The sequence below is a fragment of the Lissotriton helveticus genome, chromosome 10 (assembly GCF_964261635.1).
Source record: "Lissotriton helveticus chromosome 10, aLisHel1.1, whole genome shotgun sequence".
NCBI classification, from domain to species: Eukaryota; Metazoa; Chordata; class Amphibia; order Caudata; family Salamandridae; genus Lissotriton; species Lissotriton helveticus.
In genome coordinates, this window is record NC_136071.1 from 714,911,230 (window position 1) to 714,927,052 (window position 15,823).

At 42.9% G+C, this 15,823-nt stretch overlaps 1 pseudogene; it reads left to right on the forward strand.

Moving 5' to 3' along the window:
- Positions 1–1,119: 1,119 nt before the first annotated feature.
- LOC144784089 (dnaJ homolog subfamily B member 1 pseudogene) lies at positions 1,120–6,243 on the forward strand (annotated as a pseudogene).
- Positions 6,244–15,823: the final 9,580 nt, after the last annotated feature.

Here is a 15,823-nt window from a genome sequence, read left to right on the forward strand (position 1 = left end):
TCTTTGCCAAACTAACAGGACTGAGCCAAACATTTATTAGTGTGAATCCAAGGACCACTTTTAGGGTATCCTGATAGTATTATGTGGTGAGATCTAACCCCCACACCACACAATACTCCACTTTCCTACACTAGGGCGATGCGCTCAGGTTTGTTTAGTGACTTTGAGGGTTGAATCTGACAAAGGACGTGATCATTGCTTGAAGTGGGTAGTCAACCGCCCAAAATAATAATCCAAATTCTTACAGAGACAATTTCAGAACTTTGACATTCCATAGCTCTAGCAAATTTTATGGATATGCAATTTGCCCAATCTTTATGTAGTCCACAAATTAAGAAAACGTTTCTTAGGCGGTGAAGGCAGTTGATGCTTCTATGTTATCTTCAGGTCTTCATATACACATAATTTCTCTGACTTATTTTGAAAATCAACAAGAAAAATTGCTTTGATTTGTTTGCTGCTGCTTAGTTCAAGGTTATTTTGGTAATCCTTTCGTTGACTTTACATAACTACTCTATCGACTCGGCAGAAAGAAAGTAAGATTAAATTCAGATCATTGTCATGTTTATTATGATAATTCTGAGAACTATCCTTGCAGGGTATGCTATCACTTCAGGCGTTGGTTTTATGATTTTTTACCTTCTTGTTAAGGTGAATTCAGGGATTTATTTAATAAGAAGATGTCCAGAATCACCTGCCTCTTTTCCACTGTTTTTGTGCCTAAAAGGGTGTGAATTAAGAACGTCTATTGATTATAGCACCCTCAATATAATCCGTTATCATTGATCTCTGTCTTGCTGCATGAGATCCAAAACACATAGATATTCACAAATATACATCTTAAGGTGGCTTACCACCTTGTCAGAGTTCAAGATGCTAAATGGAAGTCTGCATTTCGGACTAAGTTTAGATTATTTGAGTGTCAGGTCATGCCTTTAGGGCTCTGCAGCATTCTTGTGTATTTCAATATATTATCGACAGAATGTTGCGAGGATTTTTACATGTATTTTGTATGTTCTACTTGGATGATAATCTAATGTATTCCGATGCCTCAGAAACCACATACAACATGTTAGGGCAGTCATACCATTATTAATAAATCACCATCTATTTGCCAAGATGGATAAATGTGCCTTCCCTACTTCCACAGTGGAGTTTTTGGGATATATAATTTCACAAAAGGGAATCCAAATGGATGAAAACAAGGTGAGTTTAAATGATATGAAGGATTGTCATTAAAGTATGTGACATAAGAGTCTCAGCGATACCTTTCTGACCGAATAAGGGCGAAAGTCTAGTTGGATTATATGAGAAATCAATTTAGATCTAAACCAGTACAAGAAAGTATATGTTATCTATTGTGCATGAACCACCTCTCAATCCTATTTGGTCAATAAGGTGCATATGATTTTGATACATCCAGTTTGTCAAATGTGGTAAAAAAAAGAATGCCTTCTCAGTCTAGCGGTGTGATTAATCAACATTTGCTTGGCCAATCACTGGAATCCTCTTTGTGTTTAGGATCCATATGACTTCCCTTCCTGGAGTAAGGCAATATCTCAGTTTGGACAATTTCCAAAAGAAGATGAGGTAACTGTTTGGCCCAAAAAGTTGAATTCTAATTCAGTATGGCAATAGGAATACAAATGGAGCCTGAGGACTTTGCTGCTTTGCTTGAATGATTGGAAGAACAAGATAATCTAAACTATTGATGTCACAGATCTATCCACAACTATTAGTCCACTCTTAACACTTACAGAGCCTTTATGTTATGACTATTGTAGATCGGTGATTACCTGTCTGGGTGAGATATTGATTGTCCACATCCTTAGGTCACTAAGAACCAATATTTGTATTAGGTTTTTGAGACAATGCAGTCACACTTTACCATTTCCTATATGTAAAATATGTATTAGCCACTTTGATACTTTTTCCATACTCTTTCTTCTCATTCAAAAATGCTATTGAGCAGTAAATTATTTATTGGCCCTACGACCAGTCTATGTTAAATAAATCTAAAAAACACCACAATTATGCATGAATCATGTACATTGCCTTAGTAATCTTACCACACTACCTTTATTGTTTGTGATTAGCCATTTCCTGGTAAGATAATCTTGAAGAGCTTCTGTGGTTGCTAACCTGTAGCTTTTCTTCTCAGCCTCATTTAGAGTTGGGCCAACTGTCAGCTTTCTGTCAGTGGAGCACTTGTTGGGTCCATCCATAAAAAAACTTCTTCCTCCCACAGTACAATGAATAGTGGCAAGCAGAGAAAGGACATTACAACACATGCCCTATTTAGAGTGGGCAATGTGATGTCTTTTTTGGTGTCCATCTTCATCAGATGAGAGACAGAAAAAAACAAATGATACCCCCCCCCCTGTCCAGCGCAGAAAACTCACTGGGTGTGGGGCTGATTTTGTTATTTGTTTTATTTTTCAATAAGACACTCCCACTTTGAGAGTTTGTATAACAATCTCCCTCTTTGGGAGTTCGTTTTAACTTTATTAAAGGTTGGTGAACAGCTGTCAAACCCGATGTTGGCCACTCACCCAACTTTTTGTATCTTGACAGGAACTTTCCTGATAGCAGTTCCCATCAAGGTGCAGAGATCATTTCTGGCCCAGCTGTGATCTCTAAATTTGGCGGATGGTAGTCCATTACAGTGGTGGACTCAACTGCCCTAGTGGACTGTGTCATCCGTTAAGCTTTAAGTCTTGCCTAATTGAAGTACCTACAATTCATAGCTTAAATAGTTACTTTTGAGAAAAACTTTCAGTATGCCTTTACATTCTTAGACCTATCCATGTTATTCTACATTCCTTTATTATCTGACTCGTTAATATAATTGTAGACATAACCCTAAGCTATTGTTTCATCCTCCCCATTGATTTCCTATCTTATAATATACTCTACTCTTCCTATAAAATGTAGTTCTGTTGCCTTATGTTTTACAGTGCTCTGAAGTGATCTTAAGGTCACATGCAAGCGCTATATAAAGCTCCTAAAATAAATAAGGTACACTGTCACCACCCCTACATCATCCCTGCCTCCTGTCCCTAAAATAAATAAGGTACACTGTCACCACCTCTACAACATCCCTGCCTCCCGTCCCTGCAAAACCAATCACCAATATCATGTCACCTACCATACCATCCAGAGCATGCACAAGAACAGCCACAAGCACAGCCAGCTGAACTATGGCAATCTAAGGTCTAGACCTTGAGAAATCCCCAGCAATCTATCTGTATCCTAGCCTAACAATCGGAGAAGAGGAACCAATAAACCAACTTCTGCTGACATACTCACTGGATCAATCAAAGCCTTTCACAACTCCGATCTACTGACTTCTGCCTAACTAAGTCACTAGATTCCTCAACACCATCAATACATCTTTTTATCCTTTACATCACATGCAATAAAAATAATCCCATATCCACGTCCATTCTCAAATCCTCAGTCTCAACCTGGATTTCCTCTACATCACTGAAACTTGGCTAAGAGATAATGTTGTACCACACTAAATGAGGCAACCCCTGATGGGTATTTAACCTTGCTCAGAAACTGTCCAAATAAAGAGCAGTAGAGGGCTATTGGTGGCCTTGATAACTTTTTACACTCTACAGACCACCTGCATTATTGTTTACATACCATCCTCAATTGTCTTGCCTCCTTCCTTCTCATCTGTTCAGCATACCCCAAACCCTAGCCTCCGCTCAGGCTCTCTTGCACTCAGTGTTGTACATTACAATCAACCACTTAAACATTTGTATCTTAGGATATCTCATTGACTGATTTGACAAACCAGCATTAGATGAGAAAGTATATTTTCTCACTAACCTTGATGCTTTTGATTTCCATCAGCTAGTCCTAAGCACTCGGCAAACCAAAGTTGGCTCAAGGGGACTAGTGGTCACAAAAACAAACTTAATATTTGGAGATATCATCGATTTCAGTCTCATCCTTCCTTTGGCAATATTGCCACCGTTGGTCCTACCATAAGTATGTACACCAGTACATTCAAGAACTTTGACCTAAAACCTTCAAAGTCATATGCACTTCTCTAATGCTACTTTTCCCAACAATGCCCATAAAGGGATTCCACAAATGGCAAAAAGAGGCCCTCGACCCATGCTTCTGTGCTACAGGACTCAAGCTGCACTTGACTGATTAGGCCTAACCAGGACAGAACTGGTCTGAAATTGCTTGTGTTCGCATTGAGAGGGGAAATGGCCTAGCAGTTTAGACTGAACTGTTCCTACTGGAGCAGGACTAAAGCTCTTTTTCTTGTGCTGGTCTCTATCGGAAGTGGCAAAGTCGTTGAAAAATGGTGGACAGGAAGGCAATCCCAAGCAACTGCCAGTGGCTGACCCTTTTGTAAACATTCCACCCATCACCTTTGTGTTTTCCTAAAAGAGATTCTCAACATGGTGGATCCTGTCGAAAAACTATGCAGGGCCACTGGAAATATGTGCGTTGTAATGTGACACAGTTTTACTTCATAATTGTCATTTTCACAGATGTTCACATTGTCTAGGGAAGATTTCACCTTGTTAGTACCAGTTTAACATCCAAAGACAGTAATAAACAACAGAAAGGTGACTAGGCAACCTTTGCAAAGGGCCATCCACTGTGAGGCAACTCTTGCCAGCCTGTTTTTAGGTCTCGCCTGCGTAGGCTGCGCATGCGCAGTCTCGCTGGCGAGATTTTATGATTTAGAGGGGCGTTGAGTATCTGTCATTAAGCCCCATCCCTCTTTCCCATTTGCCGGCGTCACCGTTTATGCTAAACAGTGGCCAGCCATTGGGAAAGAGCATTCTGTGACGTAGACTTTTCTCTTTTTCTGCCGTCCCACTTGGACGCCCTCAGGGGTGGGGGAATCCTATCGCCCGACGCCCGAACCATGTTGTTTTTGTTGATGGGCAAGAAGATTTATTGTCTATTACGTCCGACGGACAAGTAGACAACAGGCTGTGGGCACTCTTGGGCTCACAGCCAATCAGAAGCTTGCAGAGAGCCTTTGGCTGCATCTGATTGGCTAGCAGCCCATGACTGGGGTCTAGCCAGTGATTGGCTGTGGGGCCGAAACGTCACTCAGCCTCTGCAAGCAGTAGTCTGTGTCGACGCGAGCCTCACATTCAGGTAAAATAAGCAGTTTTGCGTATTGTTAGTATCTGGAAGTGTGAGGTTTGATGCTCGCATAAAACTATACTTTACTTGATTGTATGATAATGTGACAGAGGTGTGATTTTTTTTTTTTAGCAACCATGGGTAAAAAGATTAATTAGTGCAAAAGCCTAGCCCTGGCACGCATTGGCGCCTGAGAAGAGGAGGTCAAAAAAGCAACATATCGCAAGCAGGCGCACTGCGCTACCACCCTGACAAAAACAAGGAGCCAGGCTGCTTCAGACGTTGTTAGTGACCCCAAAAAACGAGAGTTCTTCGACAAGTACGGTGCAGATAATTATGAAGGGCATGGGTGGCGGGCTCGGTGGACCTTAATGACCCGTCATTCAGTTACACTTCACTGCGATCCTCATGCTATGTTTTCACAGTTCTTCAGAGACCGCAATCCTTTTGATACGTTCTTCAGTGCACAGAACGATAGAGGCCATGCACGTTAATGACACATTTGCCAGCTTTGGGATGGGGGCCGGTGGATTAGGTAACGGGGTTTCCGTGGGCTCGGCGAGGACATGATCACATCAGCAAAAAGCAAGACCCTCCAGTAGTGCGTGAGCTTAAAAGGCATCTTGATGAAATCTACACTGGCCGCAGCAGTAAATGAAGATTTCTGAAAGCGCTTAAATACAGACGGCAGAAATGCACACTCCGAAGGACGAGATCATATTAACATAGAAATCAAGAAAGGGTACGAATATTACCTTCCCTAATGAAGGAGATGAAACACCCACAAACATCCACTCTGATCTAGTGTTTGTTCTGAAAGATAAACCCCATCTAGTCTTTAGTGGGAAGGCTCAGACATTATCCACCGAGCAAATATCACCCCGAGAGAGGCATTTCTGTGAATGTACCGGTAATGCTCCGACCCTGGACCACAGGACCATCCCACCGGCTTCAAGGATGACGTTATTGAAACTGAGAATCCCAGGCGAATGCCTCCTGCCACCCAAAGCCCCAGAGCAGCAGGGCGACCTCATCCTCGAATCTGAAGCGAAGTTCCCAGACTAAATTCCTCCTTCCTCAAAAGAAATACTGGAGCGGATACTGCCCGCATAGCCACAACGCCGACAAGACAATCGAACCGGAAAGTTGGTGTTTGTTTACAGCTGATATAATTTGTCAGGAGAGGGCGCTGTATGGCCTGATGAAAATTTTTTAAAAGCAAGAGTTACACAGAAATATTTAATAGTAACATGCTTATGCACTCTTGTATTAAAACTCGTTTCATGTTAAGTTTTTATCTACTGGGCCTGACCAAAGTTAGTCTCAGTGTGTGTGAAACTTGGGGTTGCACTTTGGCAAGCTGTTGATTTTCACCGATATACAGCGGGGTATCATGACTTCACTGTGCACCGAGGGTTAGATTCTTGTAAAATATAAAAAATGTAAATTCGAATTTGTATAGCGCAGACTTGAACATCTGCATATGAAATTAAAATAAGCCAGACAGCAGAGGCGCAACTAGAGCCACCTTTCGGGGGGGGGGGGGGGGGGTAATCTTTCAACCATAGGCAGATAGTGGTGATGCAGGAACTCGGAGAAGGGGTGAAAGTACAATAAAAGCCTCGTTAACAAGTGAATGGTCTTTGAAAGACCTGTGAAGTACTCGGGTGTAGCTGTGTGTGTGCCTGCGAAGCTGTCTCAGCCCAGACTGACACACACGATAGGGGTTGGGGGAAGAGAATGGGGGCTGAAGCCCTTTGACCCCAATGAGCGTTGCATGCCTGCCATACAGGGATACCATTTCTCCTGACTGGATGCAGCTGAGTGAGGGGAGTTCTCAATGAGGTGGGAAAGCACTTATTTGTGAAGTGTCAAAGTCGCTATCAGATGTTACTGGAAGGGGAGAGGTTTTAACTTTCCCATCCTTTGCATGGACTTTTTAGGGGGTTGGAATGCTTTCATTTTTTTTAAAAAATCCTTTCATCTCTGGTAATGTCCATTTTCAGGCGTAAGGGCCTTTGCTTCTGTGGAGCTTCTGAGAATCGTGGACAGTGTTTCTGTAAATCTCGCCTCTTGTAAGTAATCTACTTAAGACAGTGATTAAAATATCTTTTTTTGTTAAAGCACTGCTAGAGTGTTCAAAAACGTTATTTTTTCGAGCAGATCGCTCTGAATAGAATAGAACTGCTGCGCCTGCTGTGACGGACCTTGTGTACTGAGATACCCTTGTGGCTGCAGGAGGCGCGGGCTCCCATCGACCTCATCGCTGCTGTTGGAGCAGTGCAGACTGTGCACCTTTCCATTGGTGGGCAGAGCAGATTCAAACTCCCTTTCACACCAGACTTGTGAAAGAGATGCCAGATTGGGCAATTTTCCTCACAAATCGGTGATATTTTTCCCATTTGTGCGAGAAAATACTCAATTGACCAGTGCCTTCTATTTTTTAAGCTTCATTTGGCCCATTGTGCACATTTTTATAATCTGCGGCGGCACATCAGCGTCGGCACTGTCATTTATCATTCTTGAGCTGCAGGCTTGCTAAAAATTGTTAAAGGATACTGGCAATACTGGATAATGGGTATGGAGGTACCCTCCAGAGTATCACATTATTAGAGGGAGGCGCAAAGGTGGCATTGCATTTGCAGGACTCACTATGATGATTGTCTACTCTTGAGGAGGGTCCTGTCAGTCTGGAACAGAGGCACGACGCGTAAATTGCACCATTCTCATAATTGTTTGTTAAGACCTAAAACGCCATGGCAGGGCTTCAGACCCAGATCTGAATGTGGGTGAAAAATATATTTATTTTGAAAAGTGAACATTGTTTTCCATAGAACATAGTAGCCGCCTCAATGTACTAATAATATCAAACTCTGCTATTTGTGATGTTGCAGAATGCTTCATGACGGTCTGGAACTATTTAAGTTGTCTTTTGTGAAAGATAACCTGGCTGAATAAAAAATGGATTCCATGCTTAATTTGTGTGATCTTATGAGAATATTTATTTCATCAAAACATTATCTTCATAATGAAGATGGAAGCACTTTCAAATGCATGCGTTCAGAATACCAGCCATACAAAAACCTGTTGTTTTTTAATTAATAGACGACAATGTTCTATAATATTCTGTCCAAAGTACAGTGTTCACATGACAACTGCCTTGCCTCTTGGTTCAATGGCATGCACGCAGTGTGGTACATCATAGAATGTTAAGACTGATGGCGCGGGCAAATCGAGCATGAGGGTTCCGTTTTCTACTTATATATTTCAGATAAGACACCATCAGTGAGATTCTAGCTCCGTGGTGGGGCATGAAATAGGCTTCTGTGTCTGTGGGCAAGCCAAAGGGGGTCCATTTTTGATCAGTAAATACATATTTTCCAAACATGTACCCCTTTATTTCGTAGGCGCATGCATTTATGATGATGCCCGCATTTGCACACATCCTCATAAATCTGTGAGCCTAGGAAATGGTCCAGTCATCATCATGGCTGTTTGTTTTTCCTCTTATATTCAGAATGCTACACAGCATCAGCCAAAAGCTTTTTGCTAATGATGCACAGCATGGCCAAAAAGCACTGGCAAAACCAATAGGTCAGAAAAGCAAGATCCTTCTCTGATCAGGCAGTAAATAAAAAGTCATTCTGCTCGTGCAGCTTTCTGATAAATGTACATGATCATCAAGCATGCATGTGTAAGTGGTGCGACGTGATTGCGTCATCACTTTTAGGTCTGGCTTTAGCCAAGACCTTTTGATTTTACTAAAATATTATGTATAATATTACTTAATGGGGCATTCCGCCACCTCTATTCACCTATTGGTCTGTTGTTGTCATTTCCATGTGCTTCCACCCACTACAGCATGGGGATGTGGGTTAGCATCATCACTTAATCCTCCGGTTAAAGTCACTTTGAGTAGCTGCAGTGCATTATTCTCTTTTACAAGGTGCACATGCACACTCAAGGAGGTTCCTTTAGTACCAGTGTTGCCAGATGTGATCGTAGGACACATTTGAAGTGAGCCCATGGCATATTTCAGCTTTATCAGTTCCTATGTCCTTCCAGCGCTGTTGTAAATTCTGTTTGAAGTTGACTGCTGCTATTTCATGGCATTCCTGGACTCTCTTTCACCAGTGGTTGTTTGATCAACTTTGTCCAGGGAAAAAACACATTTTATGGTGTTTAATTTGCTGCAGTTATATTGAAATATAGGTGGGGTGTGTAACTTGGTTTTTAGTATCCAATATTTCTTTATACTTGGTACCCTCTTTCCTTCCAATTTCTTTCTTTCCTTTTTGTCTTCCTTTTTTCCTTCTTTCTTTTCTGCCTTTCCTGTTTATCTTCACTTTTTCCATTCCTTTCTGTATTACCACCTTCATTCTTTATTTTTCTTTCTTTTTGCCTTATTTTCTTTTACCTTTAATTTTTTTCTTTCTGTTCATTCTTTCCTTTATTTTATCCATCAATCATCTTTCTCGAGCAGTCAGTTACACATAATTTCTAATGTTTTTCATTTATTTTATTTATTGGTAACATGGATGGTAGATTTGCATTATTATAAAGCATTTAATTGTTTGCTGATTTTAATAAAACAAAAATATATTGAATGTTTCTCTGTCAGCCCTTCTAATTGTTGTAGGGACGGGAGTAGGTGGGACAAGTGGATTTTACAGGACATGTAGATCTCAGTGGCACTTTGTCCCTTGGCCAAGTAGATTATTTTAAAAATTCCACACCCCTGCGCCCTGGTCTGCCTTCCTTCTAGCGTAAAAGGTTTCTTATCTTTATGGGGTCAAACACAAAGCCTCATAAAGATAATAAACCTTTTACTTTAGAAAGAAAGCAGGCCAGGCCGTCCAAGTGGGACAGCAGAAAAAGAGAAAACTCTACGTCATGGCGAGCGCTTGTTGTAGCTAAGTAACTTGGTTTGCTTTACATAAACAATGTTAGTTCTGCAACAATGGAAGGCTGGCACAGAGATTTTGGAAGTCAGCCTTGTGACACAAGACTGAAATTGTTTTATGCAACTTCATGTTGTCTTTGCTCCATGGTAACACATTTGTCGAGAGTTCTGTTTTCAAATGCTCATTTTTGGGTTAAAGTTTCCGCCCTGCCTGTGGTGTGATCTTACATTAGTGGAAACGGGGGCAATCTTGCGGCCACAAACCACGTGTAGCACCCAGATATTGCCTCTTCGATCCCCGTCCCGCGTGCAGAGAGGCACTGACCCTCGCGCCAGGCCTGTGGAGGCTAGAGGAGTACAGTAGCCGGAGCAGTGGAGTGGCTGGGTGCGTGGCCGCAGCGCTGAGTACACATCCATGAATAAGGGGTCTGTTCCAGATGGCATGCTGGCTGAAACTGACACCTGGAGGAAGAGACGGCATGTGCTTTGCAGAGGGACGCCTTGGCACCGGCTCATATAAATATCCGAAATTACACCTATTATGATCGACCAGAAACTCTAAAAAGATTCTAAAGGCCTGGGAGCAAGAAGAGGGTCTACACACTAAGCGGCATTGTGAGCTGGCGGATTAGGCAGACTATTGGCAATGAAATAAGGTGGAGAATGGCATGGTGACAGTAAAGAAACTGTGTAGAGTGCCGCATTTTTTACGAATTGACATGCTGCACTCCGTCATGTTAGGACATTACCAAACATTCCATTTACAGTGTTTTGTCGACATATTCATCTTTTGTCCGCCAATGGGCCATTTGAAAATTAGTTGCAAAGCACTCTCGTTTCATAGAGGCTGCGAACGGTGGAGCACATAGTTATGGCGATCAAAAACACGGAAGTTATTGTTAGTGTTTGTGTTTGCCAAAAGTAAATTAGCAGCAGCGACTACATAGGAGACTGTGATGTGTGTGTGGTTAATTGCAGAACTTCAGCGACAGGACAGCAGGCAGCTGATTGACGAGCTAAGCACTATTTATACAATAAAGCATATTTTGGAACCATGGAAACTTACTTTAAACTTGGAGCTGAGCCGCAGTAATACGGGTTACGGCTGGGCCGTCTTCTTCCGTAGTGCACCTGGCTGCATCAAATAACTTCCTTGGGAAATGCGCTTCCAGGGTCATTCAGGATCAGCAAGCATCAGCTGTTCTATGGGCTCTGGCGGCCACCACAATCGGTGGGGTTGGGTCCGGCACTGGATGTCTTGAATTTAAACGTAAGCGCTGTGGTGCAATCAGTTCGAGGTGCTGTTGAAAACATTGTCTAGCCGTGATAAACATGAGGCCTAAGCCAGCTGCCAGCCTGCCTTCTGGAAGTGCTGAAGTGAAAACATTTCAAGAAGGCTATGCTGGCTAGGAGCCATATGCCTCTCTTCGGTGAGTCTGCTGCCACTGCAAACTCCGGTCACCGGCTCTGTGATGTGAGGCCAGACAATAATTTAATTCCTTGTGGGCGATTTTTGTCGGCCCGGCCGGGACAAGCACAAGGCAGTTCTGTGAGCACCAAGATTACTGCGCTGGTTCCAGATAACCCGTAACCAGCCCCTTGCTGCTTCCTTCGAAAAAAAAATCCCCGCCTTTGGCAGCAGGACGTGACGTCAACCTGCATCGCCAGACTTTCAATACATGGCTCAATCTGACTTGCGCCCTGCCCCGGATGTAATGGTAGGAGGCATTACACACCTCCACGAAGGCAGGCTGTTTGAGAACTGCACCAGTGGACATAATCATGATACATTGTAACTGTGAGCTTCCAGCAACCTTCGCTATAAGCCACTAGCCGGCAAGTGCATATGCCACGGGCAGCGCCCTGCCAGCTGTCAAAGTCCATGATATTACAGCTTTAGGTAGCGCTTTACTGAGGCTAAGACACTATGTAAATGCGTGACAATGCATTTCAGTGCAGTGATGCGGATCACCACACCGAAATGCGTTTGAGTCACGCCTGATGCGTGATACTTGGCTGCATTGCATGCACAGGCCAGTGTTGTGACTGTTTCTCAGCTTGGCAAGGCCCCCAAAGCATTTTACTTTCCTCTTTCTCCTCACACCTAATTGATTTAGAAATATCACTTCCAAAGATAGTGGGCATTGGCCCTGAGGAGGGGATTGTTGCGTAACGACCAGAGCTGCCGACTTTGGAGCAGGAGAACCAGGTTCGAACCTCAGCATTGGCTCAACATCCTGTGATTCTGGGAAAATCACTAAGGGCCAGATGTAGGTAATTCCGATTTACCTACTCTTAAATACCGAATCATACCGAATCGGTATTTAAGAGTAGGTAAATTGGAAGGAGGCAGATGTAGGTAATTTCCATTTTACAATTACCGATTCTGTAAGAGTCGGTATTTACCGATTCTGTAAATACCGAATCGGTATTTCCCATTGATTCCTATGGGCCTTAAAGCCCATAGGAATCAATGGGAAATACCGATTTGGTATTTACAGAATCGGTAAATACCGAATCCTGGCAGGGGGAACGGGGTGTCACTTTGACACCCTGTAGCACCCCAAATGCAGGCTTGTGTGCCATGTGGCACACATACATGCCCTAAGGGCATGTCTGTGTGTCACATGGCATAGGTGTACATGCACAGATGTGCATGTACACTGGAATTCGGTATTTTACCACCCAATAGGATTGGGTGGTAAAATAAGAAATCCTAAGGGCCTGTGGCACTGCAAACTGTGCCACCTACATATGGATTTACAGAATCGGTATATTTACCGAATCGGAAAAATACAGAAGTGGTAAATTTACCGAATCTGTAAATATACAGATTCTGTAAATTCCGACCCACCTACATGTCTAAAGCCAAATACCGGTCGGCAACGGCCGAAATCGGCCGTTACCGACCGGTATTTGGCTACCTACATCTGGCCCTTAATCTCCCTGTGCCTACCAAAAATGAACGCTTCCTTGTGCAACTAACTGGTGCTCATGCATAGCAGCCAACATTTGAAATAAATGTCCAGGGACACTTTGCAGCACAGGGCCGCTGTAGATGGAAAGTTCTTGTTTTAGTAAAGGGTCTGCCAAACCTAGAATGGTTTGTGATGCCTTGAAAGCACTTGTTTGGGGCCAGACTACCAGCTACACTATCCGAAAGGGCAGAGTTAAACAGGCTACCAAGATCAGGTTACGAGAGAAGCTTCTCCACCTTGAGTTGAAATATGCACTTTTACTGAAGTCCTGAGGCTATCCTAATAATGCATCTAATATATTCAGACAATTGACTAAGTTACGGATGGAATTGAAGAAAAAGATTTGGGATAGACCATGTTCAATTTATCAGGCGAAATATCTTTCGTGCTTTGAGAACAGCGAGGAGATGGGCAATAAATTAGCCTTTCAATTAAAAGATTAGAGCAACAAAAATTAGTTGCGAGTATTAGAGATGCTGCCGGTAAAATTCTAGCTTGTACTAACACAACTTGAACGGTTGTGGTGAGAATCACTGCACTCTGTACAGTTCCCAAATAAAAGGGTGTTCACTCCCAGGGCACCGTCCGAAATGCCCCAATAGTTACACAAGACAAGTATTTGCAATGCAATAGGTCTCGCTTTAGTGAGAGTTTAAGCTATTAGCATTGTAAATGACAATGCCTTTTATTTATGTTTTAAAAAACAAAACATAAATAAAAGGCATTGCGATTTACAATGCCAATAGCTCAAACTCGCATAAATGCGAGACCTTTTGCATTGTAAATGCTTGTTTACAACGAAGCCATAGTTGTTAGTTATTTAGCTTATGGAACTGTCAACCATTCACGAAGCCAATAGTCCTTGCTTGTTGAAGCTGTCATGTTACTTGTTGTATTACCTATCTTGATGCAATGGCAGAAGCAGCTAAATACCAGTCGGGCGGCACACTATGGTAAGCACCGATTTTGGCTTAAGTGTTAATAAGCCGCCCTTAATTACATCGATCACGCCTTTGAGAAACTCCCCAGGTTTTTTCATCCTACTTAAAGCCCTGTTCACTGTACACGGAGGTGCAGGTTGTTCCAAAAAACATATACAGACATTCACTGAACTTTAAGATGCAGTCACTCACTGCACGCAGAAATAGGCGCAGAAATAAGAGCCCAGGGCACACACGCAACACAGACCCTTGGTGTACATAGAAATAAATGCAGGCACATACTGGGTGCATGCTCTCACTGTGCACAGAGGTACTCAAATCAAAGTTGTACAAAGCGGCTCTTACAGTGCACATAGATGCGGACTCTCGGAATGCGTGCACTCAGAGCCTTCCCCTGAACACAGGGGTACAGAATTCCGCTGTACACTGGCGAATCCTGTATACACAGTCAAAGCACCTCCAGTTCACAGGAGATACAAGCACACGCCGTATGCAAACATCCTCCCTTGGCCTTCTCTTACCCCCGGTTCCTTCCGCTACCGCCTGAGGCTGTGCACACATCCTTCTTGCCTGCTGAAAGGCAATATTTCTCTCCATGTGTTCCCATACCTGGCGTTTCACGCAGTTTGGTGCTTATTTTCCCCCCATGTTAAAAAACAGTAGATGTTTCATCACCCTGGCTAATGTGCTGCACAGCTAAATACACATAAGGTCCCAAAGGCGAGACCGATTTCATTGCAAATGCTTGTTAGTAACTTTTGATCTGTTTGAGCTAGAACGTTTTTTTTAAAGAAATCTGCAAATTATGCAGCAGTTCGAGAATATGTGGCAAATGGGGCAACTCCATAACTATGCAAAAACACGCAGAATCGCATACTTTCAGTGGCTCTGGCACTATGTCATGGACCTCATAGTCAGAAGTTGAGATGGTTCAACTTGCATGTCAAACTGTGTAAAAATGAATGCAATCACAACAGTAAAAATTGCCGTCAGTGAAAGTACAGAATCTACAAATATCCATCAAGAAAACTAAACAATTTTAAGATTCTCATTACATTTCAGATGCTACATGTACCAGTGAAGAGCTCTTTCAAGTAGTCACTAAATACAGTAACCCAGCCTGCGCTACAACTGGCATAAAACACACTCACAGAACACTGCATTCAAACGCTGATGATCACAACTCTCACTTTTGTAAAAGGAGGCACTCACAGCCTTTTACTGCATATCTCGCCAAACGTACAACTCTCACAATACAACCTAAATTTCGCCCCTTCAACTTAATAACCCGATTTGATTCCTGAGGTTCCAGGGACACCAGGCAATATTTACTACAAGGATAGACCGGTTTCAGTTAAACTATGTAAATACTGATAAAATGGCTTGACGTCAGTGGTAAGCACTGAACAATCAACAATCCAGACTTCAGAAAACACTAAAATACAACTGATGAAGTCTAGTTCATTAAGGGAGTGTGCCGGGCAGACTTGCCACTGGCTGGTAACCTCCAGCTGCGTACTCAGAACTGAGGGGCTGATTTAGAGTTTGGTAGACGGGGTTACTCATCCGCCGTATTACAATTCTATTATATCCTACGGCACTTGTAATACAGAGAACGTGATATCTGTCACGTTTGTGATGAAGTAACCGTTAGCCATGGCCGGCACAGGCAAGCGCGACGGAGCGGTGGGCGCGTCGGGACGGAGTCGACAGACGACAGAATAGGCATTATTTATTCATTTATTTATACCTATTCCATCGTCTGTCGTCTTCTCCCCCTCCCACCCCACCCGCTCCGCCCCACTGCTTTTACCTGTGACAGCCGCCGCTGGTAACCCATCCGCCAAACTTTAAATCAGGCTCTTAGTGAT